At 43.6% G+C, this 20,388-nt stretch overlaps 2 pseudogenes; both read right to left on the reverse strand.

Moving 5' to 3' along the window:
• Nucleotides 1-1,599: 1,599 nt before the first annotated feature.
• On the reverse strand, nt 1,600-6,497 carry Gm5152 (annotated as a pseudogene).
• A 4,429-nt stretch (nt 6,498-10,926) lies between these two features.
• On the reverse strand, nt 10,927-15,343 carry Gm3313 (annotated as a pseudogene).
• Between the last annotated feature and the right edge of the window lie 5,045 nt (nt 15,344-20,388).

The raw sequence follows: 20,388 nt of genomic DNA on the forward strand, positions 1-20,388 counted from the left end.
TTAGTCAGAGGCTTGGATGGCCACCTGGGGCTGAGTGGAAAGAGTCTGGCAGCCCTCCCATGTCCACCTGACCAGAGCATAGATGGGACTCTGGTTGGGCTTTGGGTCTTTCCTCTCTCTCTTCACCAGGGCCTCCTTTTAGCTTCCACACTGCTGATGAACTTCTGTCACTTCATGAAAATTAGAAGACCTAGAGAGTAACCAAAGCCTCTATCCTGATACTCTGCTGAGATTTTAAATGTTCTGGTGTGTCAATACTATTTGTAGATTACTTGCTCCACACTATAATGCTCTGACTAATCTCCAGTCTCAATTAATTATTTCTATTCCATTAATTGGACAGCAGTCATCTGGAAGAAGCCCTTCCTCAATATACTCCCAGATCTGCTATGGGAAAAGGTCAGCTGCACCTGTGTCTCCTAGGATCCCCACTTGCACGGACATGCTCTCCACCAGAAACATGTGGCCACAGCTGCAGGCTCCACTCACGGTGGCTACTCTTGAGCTTCCTCCCCACATTGCTCATGTTGATACTTTTGTTCTTACTAAGAAGGTTTCATCAGCCCAACACAGCCTACAGGAGGCCAGATTCAATTCTGAATTTTAAGGATATGCGTAATCTACATGGTCATCCTAGATTAGAGGTGAAAGATCTGCTCTAAAATTGAAAATAAGTGATGCTGGGGTATGATCCTGAGTACACAATGAGCAGTGGTAACACCAGAGCCCTGCATACATGCCAGGCAGCCTAGGAGAATGAGCATGCACAGCTCAAGCACCTGTACCTACACATCTCCTGAGATTTCTCCACTTGTAGGTGATCCAGTCCACCAAATACAGCACATGCACTAGAAGGAGAAATGGTACCTGCAGAAGGTGTGGGGATGCCTCACAGGTTAGGAAATCTACTGCTCTCTCAAAAGACCCACATGGGTTCTAACATTCATGTAAAACAGGGGCTATTATTCCTTCTTCTGGTCTCTGAGTTTACTACATTCAGGAAGAGCTGCAGATATACAGTAGGAAAAACAAACATTCACATAAATAACGATATCTCTAAACAGCACAAAAACAAAACAATCAAACCAAAAAACCACAGGAAATGTGTGTTCAAGAACAACATCATCTACCAAATGATATTTCAAAGCCTGACTTAGAAAGCCATTATCTCTATTGGGTGGTTGTCACTGATGCTGTATTGCAGGCAAAACTGAGGCACATGGCTCTGGTCTTCCTGATTTATTTCCTATTCCTTTGGGAATGTTTTTATTTCCTCAGCAGCATTAGAGCAATGACTGTATATTAATCAAAATCTGGTCCACAGTGTTAGTCAATAATGTGCTTTATAGAGTGCTATAATTTAGTTGTAGGAGAATACATAGCAGCATGGATACAGTATGGAACTGATTGCATCATAAAGTGTGTTTCCATGGGGTAAGCCACATTATCCACAAGAGACCATCTTCTTGTATACCCCTTGGTGACATTTACTTCACTCTGTAGCCTAGGCTGCCTGACACTTACAGCTCCATCTCTGGCTGTGGGTTCTAGGTTTACAGAAGTGGAGAGGAAACCTGAATAAGGAAGATGGTCTTAGAGTCAAGAGTTGTAAATCAATTTTTATTTACTAGAAATACAATGTTTAATAAACAGGCTTTAAAAGTACAATACTAAAAAGAGATGAAAAGAAAAATTCAACCGTGAAAACCAAATAAGAACATATAACTTCAGCAAAACCTAAAAACTAAATAAAACAATAAAGAGCAAAACTTTAACCAAAACTTGAACAGAAAATGATTGAACATCAGCACCCTTTCTCTGCATATTAAGGAGTACAGACCTACAGCTTGTATCTCCTCTTGGACTGCTGTTGGAGGGGCAGTCACCTCAGTCCTCACTCAAGGGGTATTGCCAGAACAGGAAAGGGAATAACACCCTGAATCAGCTGGCTCACTGGCTTCCTCCTATTCACACCGCGTAAATGTACTGAGTGTAATAAGATTCATCCAAGGTAGACCATGGATGTTGGGGATGGAGTTCAGCAGGGGGCTCCTGAGGTGGAAACTCATTCTGCAGGAGGCTCTCTTCCTGGGATGTGGACATTTCAGCTCTTGCTGGAGTCGCTGAGTCCTAGGAGAGGAAGGCAGTTCTTAAGACACAGGCTTGGTGGAGACCTAAATGTCATCTGTCAGACTGCTGTCTCCCACTACCTCAATAGGACAGTTAACAATGATCAATTAACTGAAACCATTGCTGTTATATACATGCAGGGCAAAATGTCAAACAACACTCACAAACACATGGACTGGCAAGCTGTCACTCAGACTTCTATGCTTGCAAACCAAGAATTGGACAATAGGAAGAGACCTCATTGGATTGCAAGAAGAAAGGAGAAGCCCACCTGCCCACTAGATTAATGACCATGAGAAGCATTCATTTGATATTTGCATTTTGATTTTAACCCTGGAAGGTTCTTCCCACCTCAAGTCACATGACCCTTGCATGACCTCTGTCCCAGGACCTAGATGCTCCTCAAAACTCTGCATACCATCCCACTTATCATGAACACATGCAGAAATGTGGCATGTTATTCATCTGTCACCATTTCTAGACTTCAGATTAAAGCACAGCAGCAAGGTACACTTGCCAATGATTTAGTTTCTACAAGAGGCTAACTTCCCAGAATATGTGTGTATAAAAAGGGCAATGAACAACTACATTCCAAGAGGTGGGTGGCTGTTTGGGAGTGTGGATTAGAAAGGTGGTAGGGGAAAGCAAACATGAATCCAATGGGGCAAATGGTGTCAGACAGTATTTGCTTGAGTGAGCTGCTTGTCCCTACCTGAAGTTGTTGGGTCTCATGGTTGCTGGTCTGCTCCTGTTTGTCCATTCAGGTTCAAGTCAACCAAATATTTCTCAATGAGAGCCCAATCAATCTCTACTTCCTTGTTCTTCTGGTTCTGTGTGACGGACATCTTAAGATTCTTCTCCACCATAAGCTGGCTATGTAGGTTTCTGGAAAAAACCTCTGCATAGTAAGATCCTCCAGCCTCATCCTCTCATTCTTATGTATAGGGCCAATAACCCCACATGGACCCAGGCTCCCATGAAGACATAATACAATCCATCTCAATAAATCCATGACAGCTGCACAAACAGCAAACAGTCATTTCAGGGAAGAAGAAATCATTGCTGCAGTTGGAACACCAATAAGGGTCCATGTCTCTCCAAAAGAAAGAGGGATCTCCATCGATCATTGACCTCCCAATGCATTAAGGCAACATCAATTAGTAGGGTGCAAATACCGTCAGAGTAGATCAGCAGAACGAAAGGGAGGGCATCTATCCTTGTGTTATATCACACTCAGCTCTCTAAAACACTGCCTGATAACCAGACTCTCAGTAATGCATAATAACTATGCACAACCACTCTTCTACTGAGGCTTTTAAGGATGCCTGGACAATGCTGGGAGGGGTAACATTGTCTTACGGATTTATGAAAACTGAGTCTATTATCCCAAGGGACACTGATGGCTAAAGGCAGAACGGGCAGAAGCAGAACTGCAGACTCTCCAGTCCAGAAACCAAGGAATGCAGAAATTGCCATTCCACTGTTGACTTGCTAACTGGTACTTACGTAAAGTAGTCTATCCACTTATTGAGCTCCTGGATATTCTCTTGGGCCTCAATTATCCCCATCTCTAACTTATACACAGAAGACAGGACCTGGTCCTTGGTTGATCTCAGTTGTTCATAGAATGGATTTTTCTTCTGGATGGGCTTGGTCCTAGGAAGACAGAACTCCATGAACATGGGCTTTTAGGAACACATTTCTCAGGCTGAGTGCTGGACTACCCCAGCCATGGAAAGCACATTCTGGATTCTATATACTGGGATGATCTTCAGCTTTGAATATTTGTTATCCTGGCCCAGGACAGCAGAAGCTAAGCATCAAGATGGAGGGTTCCCTGGCTCCCTGTGTTCACGCAGTAGGGTTGGATGTAGCAGTCTAACCAGCTATGCTCTCAAGAGCCTAGGCCCCAGGTCTTTGCCCACCAGAAACCTGTGATTACATTTTTCCTGTTTTCACAACTGGGGTGGTAAATCCTGAATAACTTATACCATAGAAACAGACCTTACACATAATCCTGGAGTTGTGATCAGACATCAGCACAGCTTTATATTATGCCCAAGGGATACAAGTGCATGGACAACTGTGACCACATAGGCAAAGAACACTGTTGAATAAAGTGGGAGCTCTGAGACTTTAGCACTAACATCACCTTGAAATTGTTATGAAGATGAATCCACACACCAAAACACAGACCCCATAGGTTCCCAAGTTTGGGGGGAAAATTAAACTTACAAAAATCATGCACATGTAGGTACATGTGCACACACACAGTCTCACACACTTGAACACACTCACACACTTGAACACAAACACACAGAGAGAAAAAAAAACAGAGAATGCGAGACACAGACAGAAGCATAGAGCACAATGAGATTCAAAAGAAATGTAAGCAGCATTTCTGTCTTGCAGTATAAGGCCACAGACAAAGAGGAACAGGAATGAGCCTCAGGCCTTCTAGATATACACTGAGAAGGAAAATGTGGGACCAGGCCCCTCTAGATACTAAGAGGAGCTTCTAAGCACTCAGGCACCCACCAGGAAAGTATAAACACCATACACTCAAATCACCTAGAACCTCACAAAGCCACATCCTGTCAAGTGCTTTCCAAATGCATGCTGGGAACTCACTCTCCACTGCCTCTATCCCTGAATTCTTCATTCAGAATACAAGTCCTTCTTTTCTACTGGAGGAAGCAGAAGAGTCCATTTCTCATCTCCCTCCTGACCAAGCTTCAGGTTCTGCCTCTCTGCTATGAAGCATTCATGGACATGAGGTTGGGCATAGGGACGATCCGGTGGTACAGCTTCATAGAACCCACCTCCTATAAAGGATATGATGAGGCTGACATTGAAGACCCCAGACTGACACCACAGGGTTTGGAGCAGTGCATACCTATTGTAATTGGAACTCTCTTTGAAATCGATCAGGTGATCTCTCTGCTCATTTCTCATCTGGATGAGGAGGTGCAGCTCTGTGGTCAGCCTCTCTTTTTCCTTTTTGAACTCCTTCTTACTTAGGTCAGGTCCAGTGGATGATGTGTGTCTTCGAGCCCCTTTAGGTAAAAGAATACAAAAATACTTTCATGTGAGAATTCAAAGAGTGTAGGCAGACCACCAAGAGAGAGACCATGCCTGGAAACTACTGACACCAGAAAGAGTTTGTTCTGGGCTTGAGATGCCTCCACAGTGGGTCTCAGTTCTACCAGTACTCTAGAGACCAGGAGATGTAAACAGCCAGGTGTTTCCTCTGTCTCCCTAAACATGCTTATTATTACCAGAGAGATGTCTCCCTAAACAAGCTTATTATTACCAGAGAGACAGCTTACTCAGAATGATTATCAACTGAACAGAGTGTAATTTGGCTTCAGAGCCAACAGTTCCGTGGTTTCACAAGTCAGATGGTAAAATCACAATTCTCAAGTACTTTAGTGCTTGGAGATGCTCAGATCTCCTACCCAGTTAAGCTAGGCCCAGGACCTGGGCTTCAAAAGTCATGCAGTGAGAGAACATTGTCAAAATACTATCAATTGCCCCTACTAAAACACCAAACACCAAAGAAGTAGCAATAGGATCCCTTCTCTGTCTGGGTGTCTCCACTCTGACAGGTCTGTGGTTACAGTGTAGAAATGCCTGCCACTCACAACTGGTGATTAAGAAAGGGAAAGTGGGAACTGTCATGGACAGGATGTCAGAGTCATTCTGAGAACATGAGGTCATGTCCTGGAGCACAATTCTCTCCATTATACTACTCCCAAATAGCCACTGAAGTTAAAGAGCCCTGAGAGTGAAATACAGTCATGCCCTTCCCTAAAAGGGCATAGGTTAGCCACTCTGTGACTCCTGATGGCCTCATTGTGTCACCACTTAATACCCACAGTACTCAGTGAATGTAAATACTTAAGAGTTCTTAGCATAACAGTTTTGGCCTTGTCAACTCCTGCTTAGGGGATGGAGAAAGTAATGTTCTGAAATATGTGATATTCAAGAATTTTGATAATTATGGAAATTCTTTGCTACCCAGAGACTCCAGTTTCTGTGCCCCATTACTAGAAAGGCCATCTCAGGCCACCCCTTCCAGGGAGCTCAACATCCACTTCCCAGGACTTACTCCACATTCTCCAAGTCCACCTCCTTCGTCCTTCATTACTCTCAGATGGAAGGCCAGCACCCTTCCTCCTCTCTCTGGTCTCTCTCCCATCCACACTGGCTCTCCCAAAAAGATTGCAGAGTCGAGCAAACATGTTCACCAACCTAGTGGCTAGACACTGAGTGAGAATCCTATATGAGCTTGTTGCTACAACACTGGTGACATCACAGGAGATGCCAAGAAGTCTCCAGGAGACAATAGAGTTTCCAAGAAGAGATTGCTGATGTCATGGTCTACAGCCTTTGACTCCCTGCTAATGTTCATGTGTTTCAATACCAGAACACTTGTCAGAGGGCTTGATTTCTATTCTATAAAGGAGGGAAGGTAAAGTGGGAACTGTCATGGACAGGATGTCAGAGTCATTCTGAGAACATGAGGTCATGGCCTGGAGCACAATTCTCTCCATTATACTACTCCCAAATAGCCACTGAAGTTAAAGAGCCCTGATAGTGAAATACAGTCATGCCCTTCCCTAAAAGGGCATAGGTTAGACACTCTGTGACTCCTGATGTCCTCATTGTGTTGCCATGTAATACCCACAATACTCAGTGAATGTAAATACTTAAGAGTTCTTAGCATAACAGTTTTGGCCTTGCCAACTCCTGCTTAGGGGACGGAGAAAGTAATGTTCTGAAATCCTTGATGTTCAAGAATTTTGATAATTATGGAAATTCTGTGCTACCCAGAGACTCCAGTTCCTGTGCCCCATTACTGGAAAGGCCATCTCAGGCCACCCCTTCCAGGGAGCTCAACATCCACTTCCCAGGACTTACTCCACATTCTCCAAGTCCACCTCCTTCGTCCTTCATTACTCTCAGATGGAAGGCCAGCACCTTTCCTCCTCTCTCTGGTCTCTCTCCCATCCACACTGGCTCTCCCAAAAAGATTGCAGAGTCGAGCAAACATGTTCACCAACCTAGTGGCTAGACACTGAGTGAGAATCCTATATGAGCTTGTTGCTACAACACTGGTGACATCACAGGAGATGCCAAGAACTCTCCAGGAGACAATAGAGTTTCCAAGAAGAGATTGCTGATGTCATGGTCTACAGCCTTTGACTCCCTGCTAATGTTCCTGTGTTTCAATACCAGAACACTTGTCAGAGGGCTTGATTTCTATTCTATAAAGGAGGGAAGGTAAAGTGGGAACTGTCATGGACAGGATGTCAGAGTCATTCTGAGAACATGAGGTCATGGCCTGGAGCACAATTCTCTCCATTATACTACTCCCAAATAGCCACTGAAGTTAAAGAGCCCTGAGAGTGAAATACAGTCATGCCCTTCCCTAAAAGGGCATAGGTTAGACACTCTGTGACTCCTGATATCCTCATTGAGTCGCCACGTAATACCCACAATACTCAGTGAATGTAAATACTTAAGAGTTCTTAGCATAACAGTTTTGGCCTTGTCAACTCCTGCTTAGGGGATGGAGAAAGTAATGTTCTGAAATATGTGATATTCAAGAATTTTGATAATTATGGAAATTCTTTGCTACCCAGAGACTCCAGTTTCTGTGCCCCATTACTAGAAAGGCCATCTCAGGCCACCCCTTCCAGGGAGCTCAACATCCACTTCCCAGGACTTACTCCACATTCTCCAAGTCCACCTCCTTCGTCCTTCATTACTCTCAGATGGAAGGCCAGCACCTTTCCTCCTCTCTCTGGTCTCTCTCCCATCCACACTGGCTCTCCCAAAAAGATTGCAGAGTCGAGCAAACATGTTCACCAACCTAGTGGCTAGACACTGAGTGAGAATCCTATATGAGCTTGTTGCTACAACACTGGTGACATCACAGGAGATGCCAAGAAGTCTCCAGGAGACAATAGAGTTTCCAAGAAGAGATTGCTGATGTCATGGTCTACAGCCTTTGACTCCCTGCTAATGTTCACGTGTTTCAATACCAGAACACTTGTCAGAGGGCTTGATTTCTATTCTATAAAGGAGGGAAGGTAAAGTGGGAACTGTCATGGACAGGATGTCAGAGTCATTCTGATAACATGAGGTCATGGCCTGGAGCACAATTCTCTCCATTATACTACTCCCAAATAGCCACTGATGTTAAAGAGCCCTGAGAGTGAAATACAGTCATGCCCTTCCCTAAAAGGGCATAGGTTAGACACTCTGTGACTCCTGATGTCCTCATTGTGTTGCCATGTAATACCCACAATACTCAGTGAATATAAATACTTAAGAGTTCTTAGCATAACAGTTTTGGCCTTGCCAACTCCTGCTTAGGGGATGGAGAAAGTAATGTTCTGAAATCCTTGATATTCAAGAATTTTGATAATTATGGAAATTCTTTGCTACCCAGAGACTCCAGTTCCTGTGCCCCATTACTAGAAAGGCCATCTCAGGCCACCCCTTCCAGAGAGCTCAACATCCACTTCCCAGGACTTACTCCACATTCTCCAAGTCCACCTCCTTCGTCCTTCATTACTCTCAGATGGAAGGCCAGCACCCTTCCTCCTCTCTCTGGTCTCTCTCCCATCCACACTGGCTCTCCCAAAAAGATTGCAGAGTCGAGCAAACATGTTCACCAACCTAGTGGCTAGACACTGAGTGAGAATCCTATATGAGCTTGTTGCTACAACACTGGTGACATCACAGGAGATGCCAAGAAGTCTCCAGGAGACAATAGAGTTTCCAAGAAGAGATTGCTGATGTCATGGTCTACAGCCTTGGGAGAAAAAGAGAAAAGCTTAGAGCCAGGCATTGTAGACCATGCCATTCATCCGGCATTCAGAAGACAGAGCCCTGAAGATCTCTGAGTTCAAGGTCAGTAGACAGAGTAAGTTCCAGGACCACCAAGCTTAAGCAGTGAGTGAAATCATTAAAAATGGAGATTTGGTGATGATGTAATAGAACAAGGGGGCATTTTCCAGCCCCAGCAAGAAGCAGAACTTGGTGGCTTTAGCCACATGGCTCTGCTTTTACAGTCAAGGGCAGAGGGGGTTAATGGAACAATTGATACTGCTTAGCAGGAGCTTAGAAATTAGCAGTGGTTATGAAGAGACCAGCAGGATAAACCCTCTGGCATCACTTACATATACTGTCCTTTGACTTCTTCTTTCCCATTTGTGTCCCTTTGGTCCCCTTTATGTGTCCTATTGCTTATTGATTTGACGCCATCTATTGGTTTGGTGTTTATTGCTTTTATTATGTTTAGGAATGTATCTTGTATCCTTCTTCTCTGGAGAACTTTTAACAAGAAATTGTGTTGGTTTTTCAGCATCCAATAAGATGATAATGGTTTGTCAGTGTTTTTTTTTTTTTTTCAATCGCTTGTTTGTTTTTTGTTTTTTTATTTTGGATTGTGTTGATGGATGTTTCTATAATGATCCATACCTGAATCCCTAAAATGAGGCCTACTTGAGCATCCTAGATGTTGTTATTGATGTGTTCTTGGATTCTGTGTGTGCTATTTGAATGAGTCATTTTCCTCTGCTGCTTATGTTTTGCGGAGGGTATTAGAAGCAGTTAATACAATTACAACATCTCAGTTCTTGAGTATTCCCCTTCAGGGAAGGTTGTAGGACTCCACCTGGTACTGATCTTTATTAAAGTGGGTCTGGTGCTTGGTTTCAAGTTTAAGGAAGTGAGAAATTAACTCTCCCTCTTTTCCTCTACCATCCATCTTCACTCTTCAAACTATTCTCTGCTCAGATTTGGGAAACAGATGAGAAGAACAGCTCTTTGGTTTCTGCTTTCAAGAAAATACCATTTGTTGTTTTTTTATTGTTTTGTGTGTGTGTTTTGTGTGCAGACATACAGTAGGAAAAACAATCATTCACATAAATAACAATGTCTCTAAACAGCACAAAAACAAAACAAACAAACAAACAAGCAAAAAACCCACAGCAAATGTTCAAGAACAACATCATCTACCAAATGATATTTCAAAGCCTGACTTAGAAAGCCATTATCTCTATTGTGTGGTTGCCACTGATGCTGTATTACAAGCAAAACTGAGACACATGGCTCTGGCCTTCCTGATTTATTTGCTATTCCTTTGGAAATGTTTTTATTTCCTCAGCAGCATTAGAGCAATGACTGTATATTAATCAATATATGGTCCACAGTGTCAGTCAAGAATGTGTGTTATAGAGTGCTATATTTTAGGTGTAGGAGAATACATAGCAGCATGAATACATTATGGAAATGATTGCATCATAAAGTGTGTTTCCATGGCATAAGCCACATTACCCACAAGAGACCATCTTCTTGTATACCCCTTGGTGACATTGACTTCACTCTGTAGCCCAGGCTGACTGACACTTACAGTTAAGAGTAAAGAGTTGTAAATCAATTTTTATTTATAAGAAATACAATGTTTAATAAACAGGCTTAAAAAGTACAATTACTAAAAAGAGATTAAAGCACAATCAAACCATGAAAACCAAACAAAAACATATAACTTCCCCAAAACCTAAAAAAAGAATAAAACAATAAAGAGCAAATTTTTAACAAAAACAGAAAATGATTGAACATCAGCTTTCACTGCATATTAAGGAGTACAGACCTACAGCCTATATCTCCTCTTGGACTGCTGTTGGTGGGTCAGTCACCTCAGTCCTCACTCAAGGGGTGTTGCCATAATAGTAAAGGGAACAACACCCTGAATCAGCTGGCTCACTGGCTTCCTCCTATTCACACCGTGTAAATATACTGAGTGTAATAAGATTAATCCAAGGTAGATTGTGGATGTGGGGGTTGGAGTTCAAAAGGGGGCTCCTGAGTGGAAACTCATTCTGTAGGAGGCTCTCTTCCTGGGATGTGGAAGTTTCAGCTCTTGCTGGAGTCTCTGACTCCTAGGAGAAGAAGGCAGATCTTAAGACACAGGCTTGGTGGAGACCTAAATGTCAGCTGTCAGACTACTGTCTCTCACCACCTCAACAGGACAGTTAACACTGATCTATTAACTGAAACCATTGCTGTTATATACATGCAGGGCAAAATGTCAAACAACACTCACAAACACATGGACTGACAAGCTGTCACTCAGACTTCTATGCTTGCGAACCACGAATTGGACAATAGGAAGAGACCTCATTGAATTGTAAGAAGAAAGGAGAAGCCCACCTGCCCCCCAGATTAATGACCATGAGAAGCATTCATTTGATATTTACATTTCGATTTTAACCCTGGAAGGTTCTTCCCACCTCAAGTCACATGACCCTTGCATGACCTCTGTCCCAGGACCTAGATGCTCCTCAAAACTCTGCATACCATCCCACTTATCATGAACACATGCAGAAATGTGGCATGTTATTCATCTGTCACCCTTTCTAGACTTCAGACTAAAGCAGAGCAGCAAGGTCCACTTGCCAATGATTTAGTTTCTCACAAGAGGCTAACTTCCCAGAATATGTGTGTATAAAAAGAGCAATAAACAACTACTTGCCAAGAGGTGGGTGGCTGTTTGGGAGTGTGGATTAGAAAGGTAGTAGGGGAAAGCAAAGATGAATCCAATGGGGCAAATGGTGTCAGACAGTATTAGCCTGACTGAGCTGCTTGTCCCTCCCTGAAGTTGTTGGGTCTCATGGTTGCTGGTCTGCTCCTGTTCGTCCATTCAGGTTCAAGTCAACCAAATATTTCTCAATGAGAGCAAAATCAATCTGTACTTCCTTGCTCTCCCGCTTCAGTGTGATGGACATCTTAATAAGATTTTTCTTCTCCATCATGAGCTAGCTATGTAGGTTTCTGGAAACACCCTCTGCATAGTAAGATCCTCCAGCCTCCTCCTCTCATTCTTATGTATAGGCCCATTAATCCCACCAGGACCCTGGTTCCCATGAAGACTTATTACAGTCTATCTCAATAAATCCATAACAGCTGCACAAACAGCAAACAGCCATTTCAGGGAAGAAGAAATTATTGCTGCAACCCGAACACCAATAAGGGTCTATGTCTCTCCAAAAGAAAGAGGGATCTCCATCTATCCAAGACCGCCCAATGCACTAGGGCAGCATCAATTAGTAGGGTGCAAATACCATCATAGTAGATTAGCAGAACCAAAGGGAGGGCATTCTATCCTCGTGTTATGTCACACTCAGCTCTCTAAAACACGGCCTGAGAACCAGGCTCTCAGTACTGCATAATAACCATGCACAATCACTCTTCGATTGAGAGGCTTCTAAGGATGCCTGGACAATGCTGGGAGATGTAACAGTGTCTTATGGATTTATGAAAACTGAGTCTATTATCCCAAGGCACACTGATGGCTAAAAGCAGAAGGGGTAGAACCAGAACTGCAGACTCTCCAGTCCAGAAACCAAGGAAGGCAGAAATTGCTATTCCACTATTGATTGGCTTGCTAACTGGTACTTACCTATAGTAGTTTATCTCCTTCCAGAGCTCCTGGGTGTTCTCTTGGGCCTCAATTATCTCCAACTCTAAGTTGTTCACAGTGGACATGACATGGCTCTTCTTTAATGTCAGTTGTTCATAGAATGGTTTTATCTTCTGGAAGGGCCTGGTCCTAGGAAGACAGAACTCCATGAACATGGGCTTTTAGGAACACATTTCTCAGGCTGAGTGCTGGACTACCCCAGCCATGGAAAGCACATTCTGGATTCTATATACTGGGATGATCTTCAGCTTTGAATATTTGTTATCCTGGTCCAGGACAGCAGAAGCTAAGCATCAAGATGGAGGGTTCCCTGGCTCCCTGTGTTCACGCAGTAGGGTTGGATGTAGCAGTCTAACCAGCTATGCTCTCATAGCCTAGGCCCCAGGTCTTTGCCCACCAGAAACCTGTGATTACATTTTTCCTGTTTTCACAACTGGGGTGGTAAATCCTGAATAACTTATACTGTAGAAACAGACCTTACACATAATCCTGGAGATGTGATCAGACATCAGCACAGCTTTATAATATGCTCAAGGGATACAAGTGTACAGACAACTGTGACCACATAGGCAAAGAAGAGTGTTGAATAAAGTGGGAGCTCTGAGACTTCAGCACTAACATCATATTGAAATTGTTATGAAGATAAATCCTCAAGCCAAAACACAGACCCCATAGGTTCCCAGGTTTGGAGGGAAAAATAAACATACAAAACTCATTTACATGTAGGTACATGTGCACACACACAGACTCACACACTTGAACACATACACAAACACACACATACGGAGGAGAAAAGGAAACAGTCAGAGAATGAGAGACAGAGACAGAAACAGAGAGTACAATGAGATGCAAAAGAAATGTATGCAACATTACTGTCTTGCAGTATAAGGCCACAGACAAAGAGGAAAAGGATTGAGCCTCAGGCCTTCTAGACATGCACTGAGAAGGAAAATGTGGGACCAGGCCCCTCTAGATACTACAAAGAGCTTCTCAGCACTCAGTCACCTGCCAGGCACTTATAAACACTCACCATAAACTCACATCACCTAGAAACTCACAAAGACACATCCTGTCAAGTGCTTTCCAAATGCATGCTGGGAACTCACTCTCCACCACCTCTCTCCCTGAATTCTTCACTCAGAATACAAGTCCTTCTTTTCTACTGGAGGAAGCAGAAGAGTCCATTTCTCATCTCACTCCTGACCAAGCTTCAGGTTCTGCTTCTCCACTATGAAGCATTCATGGACATGAGGTTGGGCATAGAGACAATCTGGTGGTAATGCTTCATAGAACCCACCTCCTTCAAAGGATAAGATGAGGCTGACATTGAAGACCACAGACTGATAGATACCACAGGGTTTAGAGCAATGCATACCTATTGTTCATGGATCCCTCTTAGAAAGCGATCAGGTGATTTCTCTGCTCATTTCTCTTCTGGGTAAGGAGGTGCAGCTCTGTGCTGAGCCTCTCCAGTTCTATTTCTAACTCATTCTCACTTAGCTCAGGTACAACTGATGATGTCTCTCTGCAAGCCCCTGTAGGTAGAAGAACACAAGAATAATTTTAAGTGAGAATGCAAAGAGTGTAGGCAGACTACTAAGAAAGAGAACATGATTGGAAACTAGTGACACCAGAATGTGTTTGGTCTGGGCTTGAGATGCCTCCACAGTGGGTCTCAGTTCTACCAGTACTCTAGAGAGACCAGGAGATGTAAACAGCCAGGTGTTTCCTCTGTCTCCCTAAACAAGCTTATTATTACCAGAGAGATGTCTCCCTAAACAAGCTTATTATTACCAGAGAGACAGCTTTCTCAGGATGATTATCAATTGAACAGAGTGTAATTTGGCTTCAGAGCTATCAGTCCTATGGTTTCACAAGTTAGATGGTAAAATCACAGTTCTCAAGTACTTTAGTGCTTAGAGATGCTCAGATCTACCCAGTTATGCTAGGCCCAGGACCTGGGCTTCAAAAGTCATGCAGTGGGAGAACATGGTCAAAATGCTATCAATTCCCCCTACTGAAACACCAAACACCCAAGAAGTAGCAATAGGATCCATTCTCTGTCTGGGTGTCTCCACTCTGACAGGTCTGTGGTTACAGTGTAGAAATGCCTGCCACTCACAACTGGTGATTAAGAAAGGTAAAGTGGGAACTGTCATGGACAGGATGTCAGAGTCATTCTGAGAACATGAGGTCATGGCCTGGAGCACAATTCTCTCCATCATACTACTCCCAAATAGCCACTGAAGTTAAAGAGCCCTGATAGTGAAATACAGTCATGCCCTTCCCAAAAGGGCATACGTTAGACACTCTGTGACTCCTGATGGTGTCATTGTGTCCCAATGTAACACCAACAATACTCAGTGAATGTAAATACTTGGATTTCTTAGCATAACAGTTTTGCCCTTGCCAACTCCTGCTTAGGGGATAGAGAAAGTAATGTTCTGAAATATTTGATGTTCAAGAATTTTGATAATTATGGAAATTCTTTTGCTACCCAGAGTCTCCAATTCTACATTACTAGAAAGGCCATCTCAGGCCACCCCTTCCAGGGAGCTCAACATCCACTTCCCAGGACTTACTCCACATTCTCCAAGTCCACATATTTCCTCCTTCATTACTCTCAGATGGAAGGCCAGCATCCTTTCTCCTCTCTCTGGTCTCTCTCCCATCCACACTGGCTCTCCCCAAAAGATTGCAGAGTTGAGCAAACATGTCCACCAACCTAGTGGCTAGATACTGAGTGAGAATATTAAGTGAGCTTGTTGCTATAACACTGGTGCCATCACAGGAGATGCCAAGAACTTCACAGGAGACAATAGATTTTCCAAGGAGGGATTGCTGATGTCATGGGCTACAGCCTTGGACTCCCTGCTAATGTTCATCCTGTACTGACAGGAAGCTGAGGCGTATACCCACCAGTATAGCTACAGCCATATTGTTCTCTGTCCAGCCCCTATTTCAGATTGTTGCTGTAATATGCCTGCCAATCACTGACATAGAAAAATAACTTGACTCAGAGCAAGGTCATGGAGATCACATCCTGCTGTGTTCTGAATGACATTTGTTAATCTTACAATGTTCCACAAACAGATATCCTTTCCTGGGGACTTTCCTGGGACACAGCCATTGAGCACATCTGCCTTCCAAAGCCAGGGTTTATCCAGTCTTAATTGTCATTGCCTAAGTAATTCCTATGTATCTAACTGAGTGTTTCCTTTCCAAACCCTTCTCAGAAATGTCTCATCCTACCTTAAAATTTTGTCAATCACCAAATGAGCCATTAAAAACTACTGAGAAATCACACCAGTTTGAATATGCTGAGGTATTGGGTGCTGAGCCATGGCCCCAGACATCTATCTTTGTTAACTTATAAAGAAAAAAAAAAAAAAACAAATCAAAACAAAACAAAATCACAGGGAGCGCATATGAAGTGTTCCGTTCTGATCAGGCCATTTTAGATATAACACTGCATAGTGACTCTGAATTGAATGGGTCCTATATAGAGCTTTGTGGAACATTGTTTAACTGAGTTCAATGTTTCTGTGGTTTGTGGGGTGAACCCTGGACAGGAACCCTTTCTTTCAGTAGCACATAGGACAATGAGCCAAGGTCGGGAATGGTGACATCTTGCAGTAAATTATGTTACAAGAGGGATGAGGGATTTATCCCTTGTGATAAGGATCAGTTGTCTCCTTGGTGCTTTTTAGGTCCCTGTTGGCCATGTGCAACAGGTTCAAAAGCCCAGTTCTGATGTCCTTGGGATCCTCGTATGCCCATGATGATGCACTCAGACATGCCTAGAAACAACCAGAGCACTGTCAGAGAGCTTGATAATGTAATGGAGGGAACATTGCTGAATTCTGATGCAGGATATTTGATCCCATTGTAAACCCCAAGATTATGCTATTTTCTGGGAAAAAAAAAAACAGAAACAAAAACAAAACCAAACAAACCAAAACCCTTTTTATGGTGTAGCTCATCCCTAGCACAGACTTTTAACCCAAGAGCTTTCTGTTTACTGTATGTTCCGCTTCTAGCTTTTCGGGTGTTTCTGGGGAGGTAGGAGTGCTGCGTTCTGATGATGGTGAGTGGTCTTGGTTTCTGTTAGTAAGATTCTTATGTTTGCCTTTCACCATCTGGTAATCTCTGGAGTTAGTTGTTATAGTTGTCTCTGGTTAGAGATTGTTCCTCTGGTGATTCTGTTACCCTCTATCAGCAGATTTGGGAGACTAGCTCTCTCCTCTGAGTTTCAGTGGACAGAGTACTCTCTGCAGGCAAGCTCTCTTCTTACAGGGAAGGTGCACAGATTTCTCGTGTTTGGACCTTGCTCCTGGCAGAAGATGAAGGCCTGAAACAGGACCTGTCCCAGAAGCTGTGTTGCTTTGGTCTGTCATAGCAGCTGTGCTGCTTCTGTAGTCCACACTCTCACCTGCACAGACTAGTCTAGGAGGGATTCGGGAACCAAGATGGTTCCAGGAGGTGCTCTGGTAAAGCCCTCCCAGGCAGGGTGTACACCTCTCCTCTGGCAGGGAAGGTCCCTGGATGTCTGGAGCCTGAAATGGGGTCTGTTTCAGAAGCTATCCTCTAGGGACCTTAGGGGTGTCTGCCAACTCTGTGCCCAGGTGACCAATGCTGGCACAGACCAGAAGGGACTTGTGACCCTGGTCAGGCCAGGCTTCCTGCTTTCCTAATGCTGTCCCAGGTCCCACGAGATTGGATTGGAACAGAAGTTGTGTTCCACTCACTGGTGCTTCTAAGATCGAGTGGAGAGTCCTCTAGGGGACATTGGGGGTGTCCGCAGACTCTGTGCCCAAGGTGACCTGGTGCTGGTGCCGACTGGAAGGGACTTGTTGAAACATGGTAGTTAAAGGATGTAATACATTGAGGAACAGCTATAACTGTGAGCCAGTTGAGGAAACATATGGAAACATAGTATAGTGGAAGCTTCCTAAGTTATATACATGTATAGAAATGATGTAAATGAAATTACCAATTAGTGAGAAGGTGGAACCACAACTGTGTGTCTCCCATTGCAAAATGAAGCTTACAGGGGTGGGAATGAATTGCATTTAATTGAGGTGTTGGCCGAAGCATTCTCATGGGAACCCCAAACATCCTAGGCTGTTGCCAACAGTATTGCTTGCTCTCTACAAACTAATGGTGAGGTTCTATTGCTGAAAACAATAAGTGCACATCACTCGAACAAGGATACGTCAAGATAGTGTATGCATAGAGCCTTCATCACTATATATTAATAGTCTTGATATTAAAAAGTACTTTGTATAAAGAAAGGTAAACACTAACCCAGCTTTAAGCCCTTTGACCGGCAATACAAATGCAGTAGTGCAATAGGGGAACAAAGCACATAGTAATAAATAACCAACGAATATCTGAATTCCTCCAAGAGATGGAACCTGTGTTAGTCATTCTATTGCTGTGAGAAGATACCATGGCCAAGACAACTCAAAAAGGGGAGCATTTAACGTGGACTGTTTCTTACAGTTCTAGAGCTCAGTTCATCATCATGACAGATAGCATGATGCCATGAATGGCTAAGAAGCAGTAGCAAAGAGCTACATCCTTATCTGCAGGGTGGAAGAAGAGATACTAGGCCTGGCAAGCTCTTTCAAAACCTCAAAGCCTACAAGAAGGAAGACCCAAGAAGTGAGGAATCTTGAATCTTACCTAGAAGTGGGAATTAAATATTCATAGGATGCAGATGGAAGGAAGAAACTGAGAAGGAGTGGTGAGAGGACAGGAATGAGGGCTTCAGGGTCCAGTGTGGGGAAGGACAGGAGAGCTAGCTAGATGACCATGAACACAAATGGAAATATGCAACTGACAGTGTTGAGGAGGTATGAGGGCATCTCCAGGACAAGATAGAGTCTTGGAATTATGGAGGCACACAAGAATCAATGAGGTGACATTAGCTTTGGCTCAGAACATTGCAGATAAGGAACCTGAAGAGGCCACCTACTGTACCCTGGCAGGATTCACAGTAGAGTGATAGAGACACCAATCTACTCACAGAACTTTCAACCCAAAAGTTTTCAACCCAGAAATACTTATAGACTTTCTGTCTATAAGTAATGCAGGCATGGGGAAGGGAGTGGAGACTGAGGGAATGGCCAGCCAATAACTGGCCCAACTTGACCTGTCCCAACAGAAAGCACCAATCCCTGACACTATGAATGATACTCTCTTATGCAGACAGGGGAATGTTGTCCTCTGGGAGGCTCCTTCCAGTAGCTGATGCAGAAACAGACACCCACAGCCAAAAAGTAAATGGAGTTTGAAACTCTTATGGAAGAAGAGGAGGAAGGATTACAGGACTTGTCAAGGCTAGAAACTCTACAGAAATACCAACAGATTCAATTAAACTGGACCCTTGGGGCTTTCAGAGTCTGAACCACCAACCAAAGAGAACACATGGGCTGGACCTAGGTCTTCCTACAAATATATAGCTGATGTGAAGGTTGACCTTCATGTGGATCCTGAGCAACTGGAATGGGGCCTACCCCAAAAGCTGCTTCCTGTCCATGAGATATATTCTTTTTTTTTCCTTTTTTTAATTAGGTATTTTCCTCCTTTACATTTCCAATGTATCCCAAAAGACCCCCATACCCACCCCCCCAATCCCCTACCCACCCACTCCCCATTTTTGGCCCTGGCGTTCCCCTGTACTGGGGCATATAAAGTTTGCAAGTCCAAAGGGCCTCGCTTTCCAGTGATGGCTGACTAGGCCATTTTTTGATACATATGCAGCTAGAGACAAGAGCTCCAGGGAACTGGTTAGTTCATATTGTTGTTCCACCTATAGGGTTGCAGTTCCCTTTAGCTCCTTGGGTACTTTCTCTAGCTCCTGCATTGGGGGCAGTGTGACCTATCCAATAGCTGACCGTGAGCATCCACTTCTGTGTTTGCTAGGCCCCGGCATAGTCTCACCAGAGACAGCTATATCTGGGTCCTTTCAGCAAAATCTTGCTAGTGTATGCAATGGTGTCAGCGTTTGTAAGCTGATTATGGGATGGATCCCTGGATATAGCAATCACTAAATGGTCCATCCTTTCGTCACAGCTCCAAATTTTGTCTCTGTAACTCCTTCCATGGGTGTTTCATTCCCATTTCTAGTAAGGGGCAAAGTGTCCACACTTTGGTCTTCATTCTTCTTGAGTTTCATGCATTTAGCAAATTGTATCTTATATCTTGGGTATCCTAAGTTTCTGGGCTAATATCCACTTATCAGTGAGTACATATTGTGCGAGTTCCTTTGTGATTGGGATGATGCCCCCAGGTCCATCCATTTGGCTAGGAATTTCATAAATTCATTCATTTTAATAGCTGAGTAGTACTCCATTGTGTAAATGTACCACATTTTCTGTATCCTCCTCTGTTGAGGGGCATCTGGGTTCTTTCCAGCTTCTGGCTATTATAAATAAGGCTGCTATGAACATAGTGGAGCATGTGTCTTTCTTACCGGTTGGGACATCTTCTGGATATATGCCCAGGAGAGGTATTGCAGAATCCTCCGGTAGTACTATGTCCAATTTTCTGAGGAACCGCCAGACTGATTTCCAGAGTGGTTGTACAAGCTTGCAATCCCACCATCAATGGAGGAGTGTTCCTCTTTCTCCATGTCCTTGCCAGCATCTGCTGTCACCTGAATTTTTGATCTTAGCCATTCTGACTGGTGTGAGGTGGAATCTCATGGTTATTTTGATTTGCATTTCCCTGATGATTAAGGATGTTAAACATTT

The sequence above is a fragment of the Mus musculus genome, chromosome 5, assembly GCF_000001635.26.
Source record: "Mus musculus strain C57BL/6J chromosome 5, GRCm38.p6 C57BL/6J".
Classification (NCBI taxonomy): Eukaryota; Metazoa; Chordata; class Mammalia; order Rodentia; family Muridae; genus Mus; species Mus musculus.